The following is a 14,716-nucleotide window of genomic DNA, read 5'->3' as shown; positions in this document are numbered from 1 at the left end:
TCTAATACATATTGCCTTAATAGCAACAAGCACAAAAAAAATCCTACCAGAACCACAAACTTGCACAAAGACCTCCACAACCTTATATAAGAAATGCAACAAGGACATCCTCCCAGCTTCTGTCTGTTACAGCTTCAGACTGATGTTATCTGTATTAGTAATCATCGTTACTAAAGACTGTTGTCTCAAAATATCTTGTGTAACTGTCCTGATTTTTATATAAACTGCCACCCTCTTTCCTCAACCACTTTAAATATGCCCATAATTTTTATGGTGAGTACATTTTCATTACAATGCTCTTTTATTCCCATTTCTTTTCCTGAATAAAACTTGTTTTTGCTTTATTCAAAACTTCTGTACATTCTCTAGATTGACACACCAAAAGTACAGGCAACCAAAGCAAAAACAGACAAGTGGGATTAAATCAAACCAAAACACTTCTGCACAGAAAAGAAACAATAAACAAAATGAAAAGGCAGCCTTCAGAATGGGGAAAAATGTTTTCAATTCATCTGTCTAAGAAAGGTTTAATATCCAAAATACATAAGTGACCCACACAATTCAACAATAAAAATACAAATAATCCAATTTAAAAATGAGCAAAAGTCATCTGTAGACACTTCTTGAAAGAAGAAATTTAAATATTTAAAAGGCATTTGAAAAACTGCTCAACATCTCTAATCACCAGGGGATGCAAATCAAAACCAGAGTGAGGTACATATTAGGATGACTATTATCAAACAATAGGTAACAATGTTTATCACAGATATAGATAAAAAAGAAGCCTTGAGTACTATGAGGAATGCAAACTAATAGAGCCAATATGGAGAGTCCTCAAAGGTAAAAATAGAAATACCATATGATCTAGCAATTCTACTTCTTTGTATGTAGCAAAAGGTATTAGAACTAGTTTCTGCAATTGATATCTGCACGCTTAGGTTCATTCTGATTGTATTTGCCTTTCCTACACATGGACAAAAGCTGAATATTCCTGAAAGATGAAGAGGTGGTAAGGTGACTACTGATAATATATTGTTTATTTCACAAAAGCTAGAAAAAAGATTTTGAACACTTTTTCCACAAAAATAATTGAGGAAATGGCTAATTTTATCCTGATATGATATCACATTATATATATATATATATATATATATATTATGTATTGAAGAATCATGATAATTCTCAAATGGGTACAATTCTAATAAGACAATTAAAAATTAATAAACAACAACTAACTGAGCACCACAGGGGAAACTTGTTGAAATGAAATGGACACTATGAGAAACAGTGACTTGATCAGCTCTTGTCCTGATGGTTGATGTACAATGTAATACTTTATCCATTTTAGTATTTTTTTTGTTCTAGTACCCTTGGTTGAACTCTGTAATTAACACACAATTATTCTTAGGTGTTTAAATTTTAAGTGAAAAGTGATCCTGTTAGGAATATGGAAAACATTATGCTGAGTGAAATAAGCCAATCCCAAAGGGACAAATACCACTTGTTCTCCTTGATAGGTGACAACTAACTGAGCACCAAAAAGGAAACCTGCTAAAGTGAAATGAACACTAGGAGAAACGGTGACTTGATCAGCCCTCACCCTGACTGTTGATGAGCAACTTGATATGTTATCCCTCTTAGTATTTTTGTTTGTTTGTTCTACTTAATATTTTTGGTTGAATACTGTAATCAATACACAATTCTTCTTAAGTGCTGGAACTTAACTGAAAAGTGATCACTGTTAAATATAAGAGTGGGAATCAGAGAGGGAAGAGATGTGCAATTCGGGACATGCTCAAGCTGACTTACTTCACACGGTAGAGTTAGAAAGATACCAGGGGATACCAATTCAATCCCATCAAGGTGGCGTGTACCAATGCCATCTCACTAGTCCCAGTGATCAATTTCTGTTCACAATTGATCATAATGATAGGACTAAGAACCAAAGGGATCACATAAACAAGAATAGTGTCTGCAAATACTACCTGATAGAATCAAAAAGGAAGAGAATGATCCAACATGGGAAGGGAGATACACAGCAGACCCATAGAATGACAGATGTCCTAAACAGCACTCTGGCCTCAGAATCAACCCTTAAGGCATGGCGGATCTGGCTGAAGAGCCCATGAGAGTATTTCAGGCATGGAAAGCTAAGACACTCTGGGAAAAAAAAAAAAAAAAGAAAAAAAAAAAAAACTTAAATGAGAGATCTCCATGAGTGAGATCCCAGTGGAAAGAACGGGTCATCAAAGAAGGAAGTACCTTTCTCTGAAGGGAGGAGAGAACTTCCACTTTGACCATGGCCTTGTCTAAATATGATCAGAGTCAGTGAACTCAGGGGGCTTCCATAGCCTTGGCAGCTCATGACAAGAGCCTAGGGTGATTACTGAGGCCATAAACAAGAGTGTCAATTTGTGAAGTCAACAACAGGAGTCACTGTGCACTTACTCCTCATGTAGGATCTTTGTCCTTAGTGTGCTGTACACTGAGATTTAATGCTATAACTAGTACTCAAACAGTATTTTTCACTTTATGTTTCTGTGTGAGAGCAAACTGTTGAAATCTTTACTTAATGTATGCTAAACTGATCTTCTGTATATAAAGAGAATCGAAAATGAATCTTGATGTGAATGGAAGGGGAGAGGGAGTGGGAAAGGGGAGGGTTGCGGGTGGGAGGGACGTTATGGGGGGAAAGCCATTGTAATCCATATTCTGTACTTTGGAAATTTATATTCATTAAATAAAAGTTAAAAAAAATTAATAAACTTTTAAAATTAAAAGTTAGATAATTCAGTCATTGAGGGCACTGACTTGGAAGGAATTAGTGTAATTCTTGTGGGATCAAAGTTAGTTCCCATGTGACAGAAATGTTTTTAAAGACTGGGACTGAGGACCAGCATTGTGGTGTAGTGGGTAAAGCATCCACCTGCAATGCTGACATCCCATACATCTAATATATAACACAATGAAGCTAGTAAAAACACTCTACTGCATATTTAATAGCTCTAAAATCCTCTTAACATACATATGCAAATGGTAATTATGTAGAGGTGGTAGAATTGTTAATTAGTTAGAATGTGTAATTATTTCATAATGCCTACATATATCAAAGCTCCAAGTTGTACAATTTATATATCATTGTTATAAATAAATTTTATATCAATAAGGCTGTTATAAATATATAGACATTGATGTTATGCAATTGGTGGACAAGAATATATTTCTGTATATGTTCATATGCACTTAAAGATTCATTTTCAATTTCAAATAACTTACATATTATAAAAATTTTAAACTATAAAAAAGAAAAGATAAATATTTCAGTAGATACATAAGGATATCCTGATTAGACAATAGGTAGTATAAAGTTGTAGCAAATTATCACACAGTACTATATGAATATGTACATTTTTATTTGTTATAAATGTTAAAACTGAGTTCAAATACTTTGTAGGTGTGTGTATTTTTTTTTAGCAGTAAGTCTGTTAGAAGAGTATGTTCTTTCACCTTGAGGAAACTATGAAACATACTGTATTTCCAGTATAATATCAAAGAATTATGCAAAACAACTCTTCAGACTATCAAGACATTGCTAACTAAAATGCAGAGACCATGATTAAACATCTTCATTCCTAACACTACCCCCACATTTATGTTACTGTGCCGGGAGTGCACAAACAGTATACAATATTCCTCTTTCCTGGGAAATGTGCTGTGCACCTTTTGGAAAGAGTTCTGGAGCTTATCACAAAAAGCCACTTACTACACCTCATTTTTAGCATTCTAATAGCATATAATGGTTCATATTTTAGCAGAACGTATTTTGAAGTTAGAAAGCACTATAACTGATGGGATATTAGATGACCTCATTGTTTGCCCAATTTTATCATACATATATGGTCTAAACTCTGGCTAATTAACCCTTTTAACATCTGATTTAGTTCCATGTATACAAATCAGATTCAATTCTCTAGATTATAATACCAAAGAGCAATGTCATGAATTCCTAGTTGCAACAGCTGGGTATTATGTTATGTTGAACAAAGTCATAGTTGAGGTTTGTGGTTTTTTTGTTTTGTTTTGTTTTGTTTTTATTTATAACCCTCCCACCAATGAAATATACAACATGGTGAATAAAATCTAGATGATAAAGAAACATGGATGCAATTTAAAATGAATGATTTTGAGGTAAACATTTAAACAATTTTTTTCTCAGATTGGCATTTGTCTATTTTGAATTCTGCACAAAGGCAGCAAAGCTTTGGAAAAAAAGAAAACAACTGCAGAAGAAAGACATGCTTCTAGTAATAGCAATGTTTCTTGATCACATGATTTGGGCCTCATAGTTAAAAACTTAGCAAGAGAAATTTCAAGGTGGTAGCTACATTCCCTTAGCTACAATGCTAGATAAACAAAATAATACCATGTGTCAATCAGTGTCATTTTTAAACCTCACTTTTGAGGCCCTCCTTAACATTTTTGCTCTCCCAAGGAAAGGTCCCAAGGTAAATTTCCACAATTCCAGTGCTTGACCCATAACCTCAAGAATTATACCCAATGCTTCAGTATCTTCCAGGTGATCCTTATCATTCACAGCATTTTTCTTGGTCAGAGTTATCTTACCTTATAACTTCTCATGCAGCAAGGATATATATATTTCACTGAGTGCTTAAGTGGCAAAATTCTAATTAACTGGCAGTGGTTGAGGAGTTGGGACACATAACAAATAGAATTTAATAAAATTTAGAAGTTGTTTAAATGTCATCATCAACAACATCATGCCAAGCCTGTGGTTTTCTCTGCCTGGATTCCATTATCAATATGCAAAAATATTCTTTACAGGCTAGAATTTATCCACAAACTATGAATTATTAGGTCAAAATATTATTCATATATAATATTCAGTAGAAATACCCTCACATACATGAAATATTGTTATCTTGAGAAATCTAGAATCACTAGAATTGTAAATCTATTGTTTTTTTTTTTTTTTTTCTGGTGGCACACAATAAAAACATGGTACCTAAAAGACTGCAGATTAGTAGGGTACTTTTTAAACTTTTATTTAATAAATATAAATTTTCAAAGTACAGCTTTTGGATTACAGTGGCTTACCCCCCCCCATAACTTCCTTCCCGCAATCCTCCCATCTCCCACTCACTCTCACATCCCATTCACATCAAAGATTCATTTTTCAATTATTTTTATATGCAGAAGAACAATTTAGTATATATTAAGTAAAGATTTCAACAATTTGCAAGTAGGGTACATTTTTAATTCTCTAATAGGCCTACTAAAATGTCAACAGATGGGAAGTTAAAATTTTACTTGCTTGAAAAACTGACAGAATGAGGAATAAATAAATTGCAAAGTATTTGTGTTCAATACAATTAGAAATTAAATCAACTATGTTGCTTTTATATGTATTAGTTAATAAACAGATCCTTAATTTAAAATGTTATGATTTTACCTTTTTCTTTCTAGAAGAGTTGATGTCTATTCACAGAAAGAGGTTGATAACTAGTAACTGCAATAGGTATAATAATACTAAAGATTATCTTTTAGTGGTTTTTATATTCCCCATTATTTGGAGCTCCCACTCCAGTTGTTTATTTCCTGTTGCCTAAAGATAATGACAAAATATTTCTTCTCAATATCATTTGTGGGGCAGAAGGCGAGCAATTTTATGGATAGACATTCTACAGTCTCATTTCCATTAATGCTGAATTACATCACTGATAAGAACTGGCAGAGGGCATACAGGATGAAATTTATAAGCCTTTCCAAAAACTTCATGATTCCTATCAACAGCAGCAGATTACTCTTATTTTGGTTGGCACATACTGTCACCATGTAAAATCACTATCATGCTGATTAAAAATAAAGTCAAAAAGGGGAGATTTCCAGAGAAAAGGAAATAAATGAAAACAAAGGTAACAGACTGAATGATGATGGACCTTGGCACCATTCAGCACATAGACAGTAAAGGAAGATAAATGGCGTGTGAATCGTGTGGTAAGAATCTGAATTGTATTTCCAAAATCAGCTTCTGACTCTGATTATCCCAGTAATCAGTGAACGGGCTCCTTGGTAAGTAAACAGAGTATTTATGAAAACAGACTGCTTCAACCATAATACTACATTAGCAAGATATTCAGATAAATAGGGGGATATTAAAGAAAATAGCTTCATAGAAAATATCCTTCAGTGTTTGTCCTGAGTAATTCAACTATTGCAACATTTAGTAACGCCCTCTTATGGTTTCAAAAAAAAAACAAAACTGCTTGCTGCTGAAAGTCTACTAGAACAGTAGTAGTCCACTGTGAGGAGGTAACAGCACCACCTGATCATATCAAATATTAATCAATTAGTATTCAAAATATCTAATAGTACTAACTACTAGACACCTAGAATTTAACTTAGCTTTTTGTGCTAAAATACACAATGTGATCATGATTCTTTAAAAATCACTCAGCATTATGAAGCACATTTTGAAGCAGTATGTTTGTTTATGACAGGCACTGACATCACAACTTTTGTCATTCTCATTACCTCCTAAGGCCTTAGCACCATCAAAATGCATCACATACACCACCTCTCAGCATGAGGAAATACCCAATTTCTTACTCATTTCATAACCACGTAAATTGTGGGTTCTTGGAAATTAAAACAGATTTATTTTATAGATGAAAAAACTGAGGACAACTACACTTCAATAAGTATTCAGCTTCCCATTAACTGATTGTGGAAATAAAACACATATCACGGTTTCAGCCCACTCTTATTTTAAATTCATTTTCTGGTCTAATATCAAGAATTGTGAAAGTATAGGCTCCCAAACACAGAAAATGTGTTTACTGTGCTTGTGTGTGTGTGTGTGTGTCTGTAAATGACTACAAGTATATATGTCTGTGCATATTTCTGTCTTCTACTCCACATGCTTGGACAGTACTTGAAATATAGAGATGCTCAATAAATATTGGTTAAGTGCCCAAATGGAAGTTTATACTCAAGATGAGCAGTTGTGCATGTGTTGTGTCTTAAAACTAATGTTTGCTTACTTAAATAACTCAGTGAAATTAATTCTCTTTTTTTCTTTTATTTATTTATTTATTTATTTATTGACAGGCAGAGTGGACAGTGAGAGAGAGAGACAGAGAGAAAGGTCTTCCTTTTCCATTGGTTCACCCCCCACCCCAATGGAGGCTGTAGACAGCTCACTGCGATGCTGCGACCAGTGCATCACGCTGATCCGAAGCCAGGAGCCAGGTGCTTACACCGGTCTCCCATGTGGATGCAGGGACCCAAGGACTTGGGCCATCCTCCACTGCACTCCCAGGGCACAGCAGAGAGCTGGACTGGAAGAGGGGCAACCGGGACAGAATCCGGTGCCCCTACCGGGACTAGAACCCGGAGTGCTGGCCCGCAGGCGGAGAATTAGTTTATTGAGCCACGGCGCCAGCCAATTTTCTTTTTTGTTCTCACTTAATGGAAATTCCTATAAGAGTTTTAAGAGTTTTAAAAATATAAATATTGACCAATTACATCATATAATTACAAATATGTTAATAACAAAACACCTGAATATTGATGATTGTTAAATATCATGTGTTGTTCAAAAATAAAGATTCTTGTGGAGCATAATTGAGAAAGGACTAGAAATGTTTTCTTTTTCTTTTCTTTTTTTTTTTTTTTTTTTTTTTGACAGGTAGAGTTACAGACAGTGTGAGAGAGAGACAGAGAGAAAGGTCTTCCTTCCATTGGTTCACTCCCCAAATGGCCTCCACGGAGCCAGGTACTTCTTCCTTGTAAAAGAGACTTCTTTCTATGTAAAAGAGAGTAAACATTGCAACAAAGGACTCTCAGCATGCCTTCATATGTATTAAAAAATTAATCATTAATGCCTTATCAGTAGTTCTTTTCCTTAATTGATTTTTTTTTGACAGGCAAAGTCAGACAGTGAGAGAGAGACAGAGAGAAAGGTCTTCCTTCCGTTGGTTCACCCCCCAAATGGCCTCTACAGCTGGCGTGCTGTGAAGCCAGGAGCCAGATGCTTCTCCTGGTCTCCCATGCAGGTGCAGGGCCCAAGCACTTGGGCCATCCTCCACTGCCTTCCTGGGCCACAGCAGAGAGCTGGACTGGAAGAGGAGCAACCTGGACAGAACCCAGGGCCTCAACCGGGACTAGAACCCAGGGTACCGGTGCCGCAGGGGGATCATTAGCCAACTGAGCCGCGGCACGACCCTCCTTAAATGATTTAATTGGTAATACTATGGGGCCATTCTATTGATTTACGTCATAGAATGTGTAAACAAGGGCATTTATAAAGTAATTCTAAAAATGAAGCTTTGTGTTCAGGCAAACTAGCTTCAGTTGAGTCCAATCTTAGCTTTTCTCCCTATTTCCTTAAGTGCCTTGCCAGTTATTCTTTCTCTGGGACAAAACAACTTTTATTTTTATAAATTAGTTATGAGGAGAAGATAAGCCAGTTTGTCAAGATATAGATAAAAGAATCAAAAAATAACAGACATATAACTTTTCTAATGTTGGTAGTACCGTATTAGATTATTTTGATCTAAATTCCAAACTTCCTTTTTTTTTACCATAGCCAACTGTAATTGGATACACTTTGCATGTGTAATTTTAAGAAATGCCTCAAAATAATAAAAATTTAGTGAAACTCATCATTTAAGCTTAAAGATTTCTAAAATGTAACTAAGATTTTAAACAAATCTCAGGGAGGAAATGTAAGTAATATTAAGAAGATTCCAGTAAGTTTTGTAAAAATACAAATCTGTCATATTTAAGTCAGAATCAATAAAAATCTATAATACATTCCTTACAACAGTAAAATATATGTAAATTCAGATAGTTTTCTTAGAGACAAATATGAAGGACTTCATATTATCAGTCAGCTTCACATGATTTTCAGCAGTTTATAGGGGAGGATAGCAATCACTTCAGTTTTCTTCTGACTGTATGGTAGGAAATGTGTGTCCTGGGAACATAAATCTACTGTGACTGTTCTATCCAGTTTCAGTTGTTTTACTGCTATTGATTTCGATGTGTCACACTGTGTAAGGACAATGGAAATTAACACTATGTGGGGAATGCCAAATTCATTTCACACAACAGTAATCACAGTAATAATCAAAATAATATATAATCATCCATGAGAATGAACGCAATTCTATGAATCAGATTCCCAAAGAAACCAGTTTCAGTCTTAAGAAATCAGACAAATGTTTTTAAAGATACTAATTATTCTATTTCATTCCTTGTTTTGTTTTCATGAGCATCTGTTATGTGTGGATCTATTTTGTTTCACAATTTTGGCTTAAAAAAAAAAAACAGGCAGATGTTTGTACTTTTTCAGTGTGGTAATTGGAGGAGCAATTAGAGGCAGCGAGACTGGCAACAAAGAGGAAGTTTGCCAGAATTTCATGGATAAGCTGCATTTTCAAGAAACTATCCATGAAACAGACTTTATTTACCCACACAGAATCATTAAGGACACCTCATATTCACTGGATGCCAGCAAATAACTCTGCAGCAAAGTAGGTGAGAGGTGTTTTCAATTTTTGAAAAATACTGTATGTTGAAACAGAGACAAATCTAGTTTATGTAAACGTGAAATTTCTGCGTAAGGTCTTTGCTTTACATTTCTATTTTCCTTCACTGTTGCTGATCTACAAATCCTTTTTCCTTTTTATTCTGACACAAAGCTTTCACAAGCTGCAGACTTACTGTATGTAACTAAACCATGTTGTAATTCCATAATCAGCCTAGCTAAAGTCTCAGAATTTTCTCATTACTCCTCAATTCATGTGAAAATATACTTCCTAAGAACCTGTTTTACAAGACGTTATGAAATTCTGAAGTATTAAACTGAAAAAAACTCAGCACATAATCCTGGGAAATTTTACAAATGACATTAAAGTATATTCTAATATTGACTACAGGAACCACTTAACAAATTTATGACAGGAATAAATATAAATACATGATATGGGAAATGTATACATTCTTAAACATATTTTCCTCAGTAACACAGAAAACAGTTTAAACCTGCAGAAGATATGTCACTGTAATTAAACCCCTAGGGCCAGTGTTGTGGTGCAGCAGGTGAAGCTACTGCTCACAATATCAGCATCCCATATGAGCACTGGCTGGAGCCGCAAAAACTGCTCTATTTATGATAACTCTCTCTGTTAATATGCCTGTAAAACCCACAGTAGATGGCAGAAGTGCTTGGGCCTCTGTCACCCACAAGGGAAACTCTGATGTGTTCCAGGCTCCTGGCTTGGTGTGGCCCAGCCATGAGTTGTTGCAGTCATTTGGGAGAGAACCAGCTGAGGGAAGACCTATCTGTCTTTCTGTCTCTCCCTCTTTTTCTCTCTGTGTAACTCTGCTTTCAAATAAATAATCTTTAAAGTAAATATATAGACAACCATGCCTTGTATGGTATAGAATAGCATCATAGTTGAAAATTAAGCTGTAGACTTTCAGAGGATGTTGGACATAATTAATACAAACATTAAGAAATTAAATCCTGGAACTTACATATAAAATCTCATGTATTTAAAAGCAAGATACATATAACCTTCAAAAAATTGGTAGTTGTATGAAAGATGACAATCACAAAATAAAGCAAATAAACACACAAATAAACAGTCAATAAATATAAAGAGGTACTCAATATATCGATCAGAATAACTAAAAAAAATTCACTTTAACAGGTTTCCTTTTTGGTGCTCAGTTAGTTGTCACCTATCAAGGAGAACAAGTGGTATTTGTCCCTTTCGGATTGGCTTATTTCACTCAACATGATGTTTTCCAAATTCCTAACAGGGATCACTTTTCAGTTAAAATTTAAACACCTAAGAACAATTGTGTGTTAATTACAGAGTTCAACCAATGGTACTAGAACAAAAAAAAATACTAAAATGGATAAAGTGTTACATTGTACATCAACCGTCAGGACAAGAGCTGATCAAGTCAGTGTTTCTCACAGTGTCCATTTCACTTCAACAAGTTTCCCCTAAGGTGCTCAGTTAGTTGTCACCACCTTAATATGTTATCTCTCTTAGTATTTTTTTTTGTTTGTTCTACTTAATACTTTTGGTTGAATACTGTAATCAATACACAAGTCTTCTTAAGTGCTGAAACTTAACTGAAAAGTGATCGCTGTTAAATATAAGAGTGGGAATAAGAGAGGGAAGAGATGTGCAATTCGGGACATGCTCAAACTGACTTGCCTCAAACGGTGGAGTTAGAAATATACCAGGGGATTCGAATTCAATCCCATCAAGGTGGCATGTACCAATGCCATCTCACTAGTCCCAGTGATCAATTTCTGTTCACAATTGATCGTAATGATAGGACTAAGAACCAAAGGGATCACATAAACAAGAATAGTGTCTGCAAATACTACCTGATAGAATCAAAAAGGGAGAGAATGGTCCAACATGGGAAGGGAGATACACAGCAGACCCATAGAATGGCAGATGTCCTAAACAGCACTCTGGCCTCAGAATCAGCCCTTAAGGCATGGCGGATCTGGCTGAAAAGCCCATGAGAGTATTACAGGCATGGAAAGCCAAGACACTCTGGGGGAAAAAAAAAAAGAAAAGAAAAAAAAAAAACCTAAATGAAAGATCTCTGTGAGTGAGATCCCAGTGGAAAAAACGGGTCATCAAAGAAGGAGGTACCTTTCTCTGAAGGGAGGAGAGAACTTCCACTTTGACCATGGCCTTGTCTAAATATGATCAGAGTCAGTGAACTCAGGGGGCTTCCATAGCCTTTGCAGCTCATGACAAGAGCCTAGGTGATTACTGATGTCATAAACAAGAGTGTCAATTTGTGAAGTCAACAACAGGAGTCACTGTGCACTTACTCCTCATGTAGGATCTTTGTCCTTAGTGTGCTGTACATTGAAATGTAATGCTATAACTAGTACTCAAACAGTATTTTTCACTTTATGTTTCTGTGTGGGAGCAAACTGTTGAAATCTTTACTTAATGTATGCTAAACTGATCTTGTGTATATAATGAGAATCGAAAATGAATCATGATGTGAATGGAAGGGGAGAGGGAGTGGGAAAGGGGAGGGTTGCAGGTGGGAGGGACGTTATGGGGGGAAGCCATTGTAATCCATATTCTGTACTTTGGAAATTTATATTCATTAAATAAAAGTTAAAAAAAATTACTTGTATTTGGTACAATAAGCGTACAAAGCAGAATTATAATCTGTATGTTTGTGAAGAAAAGCTTTCATACACTGTGTTAACATAAGAAATTCAATTCTTAAAAGATTTACTTGTTTGTTTAGAAGGAAGAATTACAGAGAGAGAGGCAGAGATAGAGAGAACAAGGAGAGATCTTCTATATGCTGGTTCACTCAGCAGATGGCTGCAAGGTCCAGTACTAAGACAGGAGGAAGCCACAAATCAGGAACTTCATCTGGGTCTCCTGTGTGGATGGCAGTGGACTTCACACTTGAGACAGCTTCTTCTGCTTTCTCTAGGTCATTAGAATGGAGGTGGATCAGAAGTGGAGCAGCTGTGACACGAACCAGCATCAACATGTAATGCCAGCATCACAGGCTACAGCTTTACCCTTTATGCCACCATGCTGGCCCCCTAGTAATTCAATCTTAATGAAGAGTGGTATGCAAGTTTTAATGGAATTTGTGCACCTAACAATCAACCAATTCCAACTACAGAGTTTTATTAACTAGTATATAATAAGAAATGTAGCAGAATATGTATTATGCTATTGATGATAATATTAAAATGCAAAATAGTGGAAATTTTGTCTTGTGATGGATAGATAAAAAGTGGTATAGTCATCATACTATGCATTACATGAAATTTAAAAGAAATCACTTTTTTAATGAGTACCACGTGTAGCACTTTGACATAGGACCTTAGAAGGATTTCATGTATAACTCAACACTCATAACAAATATAATAGGCTAGATAAAATTTCAAAAGAATTCAATATTCCTCACATTTAGAGAAAATCACTTAAAAGAGAGGTAACAATTAAAATATAGGCAAACATGATAAGAGTTAAGTTTACAAAATTATTAGCTACTGCAAGTAATAGATAGCAGACTTTTGACATTGCTGGAATCTGAGGGAACAGTTTGGTTCACATCAACTGAGTGACTGACGTGCTGCTCTGCAGCGTGGCTGAGAGTAGGGCAGCTTTACTGCTAAGGCTCTCACACTCATAATTCTTTTTTCTGGATATTAAAATTTGCTCTTAGGGAAATGAATCAGAAGGGAAATCCAAACACAATCTCTGCATTATTCTTTTCAGATTCTAAATTTCAATATGGCTGCAAAAGAACCATATTAGTTAACATAAGGAAGTGAAACGTACCCATCAAATATACTTATCCCCAGTTATGCATTTGTTACAAATACACAGTTTTTAATAAATTCTATCAAGTTTAATGTCTGATTTACTTAACTTTAAAAAGGAAATAAGAAAATGTTATATTAAAAATTAATTGAATGCATTGGAAAATTCTGAGTATTTAAATCTGTGTCGTATCTGTACATAGGCAGAGAAAATTATATTGAAAAGTGTTACAGGAGTCTACGATATCAAAAAATGGCCTCAATCGCTACTTCCTTCTTTCTGCTGTATTTTACTCCTTAATTATTCTCTGTTCTCCTGTCTTACCTTAATTTCTTCCATAGTTATCACCCTTTGTGTAGGTTGTATAGTCTTCTTTGCCTACACAATTGTTATATAATCTTATATTGTTTCATTGAATGTCTCTAACCTCTATCAATCTTGATGAACACACTAAATATTGACCAGTTGGTTGCACCAGAGTGAAAAAAAGTGAGATGAAACACATAAAATGAAGAAATCTAATATTTTTTCCTAGTAATACCGTTGTATACATTACTTTCAAGTAAAATATTTCTTCAGGAAGAGACAGATACTCCATTTTAAATATTCTGTTTCTAATTGGATAAATCATTTAAGAGGTGGGAAGATATTTTAAGCATGCTATTGGAGTACTATGTCCCAAGAGGAAAAAGTATGTCTTTGTGCAAAATAGACTTGTGCTCTAATGTCATTTTAAAGTATTTGTTTTCATCTACTGGAAAGGCAGAGCAATGAGTAAATGAGAGGAGAGAGAGGAGAGAGAGAGAGAGAGAGAGAGAGAGAGAGAGAATCTGTCATCCACTTTCCCTCGTCAAAGTGGAGCTAGGATCCCAGAACTCCATCTGTTTCTCCTGTATGGGTGGCAGGGGCCTAAGCACCTGAGCCATCATCTGCTACCTCTCATGATGCACTGGCAGGAAAATGGATCAGAAGCAGAGTAGATATGAATCCAACCAACATTCTGCGATGTGATGCAAGCTTCACAAACCGTGACTTAACCCGTGGAGCAACTATGCACATCTCGTATTCTCTTGTCTTTATGATTACCTAAACAAATCAAACTCCCTGGAAAACATTATAGTTAGCATAGTATAAACCTATGTACATATCTAGGCATACATATATATACATGCCAATTTTACTAAAAATTATGGTGAGTTTTATTCTTTATTTCCAATTTCTGGCTTTTTTCCCAGCTTTCTTAGATTCGTCTTTAATCTTACAGGTTTCTTAAGGCAAACTAGATACTTCAATTCACCTCTATAGTGCCACAAAATATTTTTAGAAACTGAAACCCGTGGATAACA

Source organism: Oryctolagus cuniculus, chromosome 9, assembly GCF_051225735.1.
Source record: "Oryctolagus cuniculus isolate XC-2025 breed Fujian yellow rabbit chromosome 9, ASM5122573v1, whole genome shotgun sequence".
NCBI classification, from domain to species: domain Eukaryota; kingdom Metazoa; phylum Chordata; class Mammalia; order Lagomorpha; family Leporidae; genus Oryctolagus; species Oryctolagus cuniculus.
Note: the sequence above shows the minus strand (reverse complement) of the source record.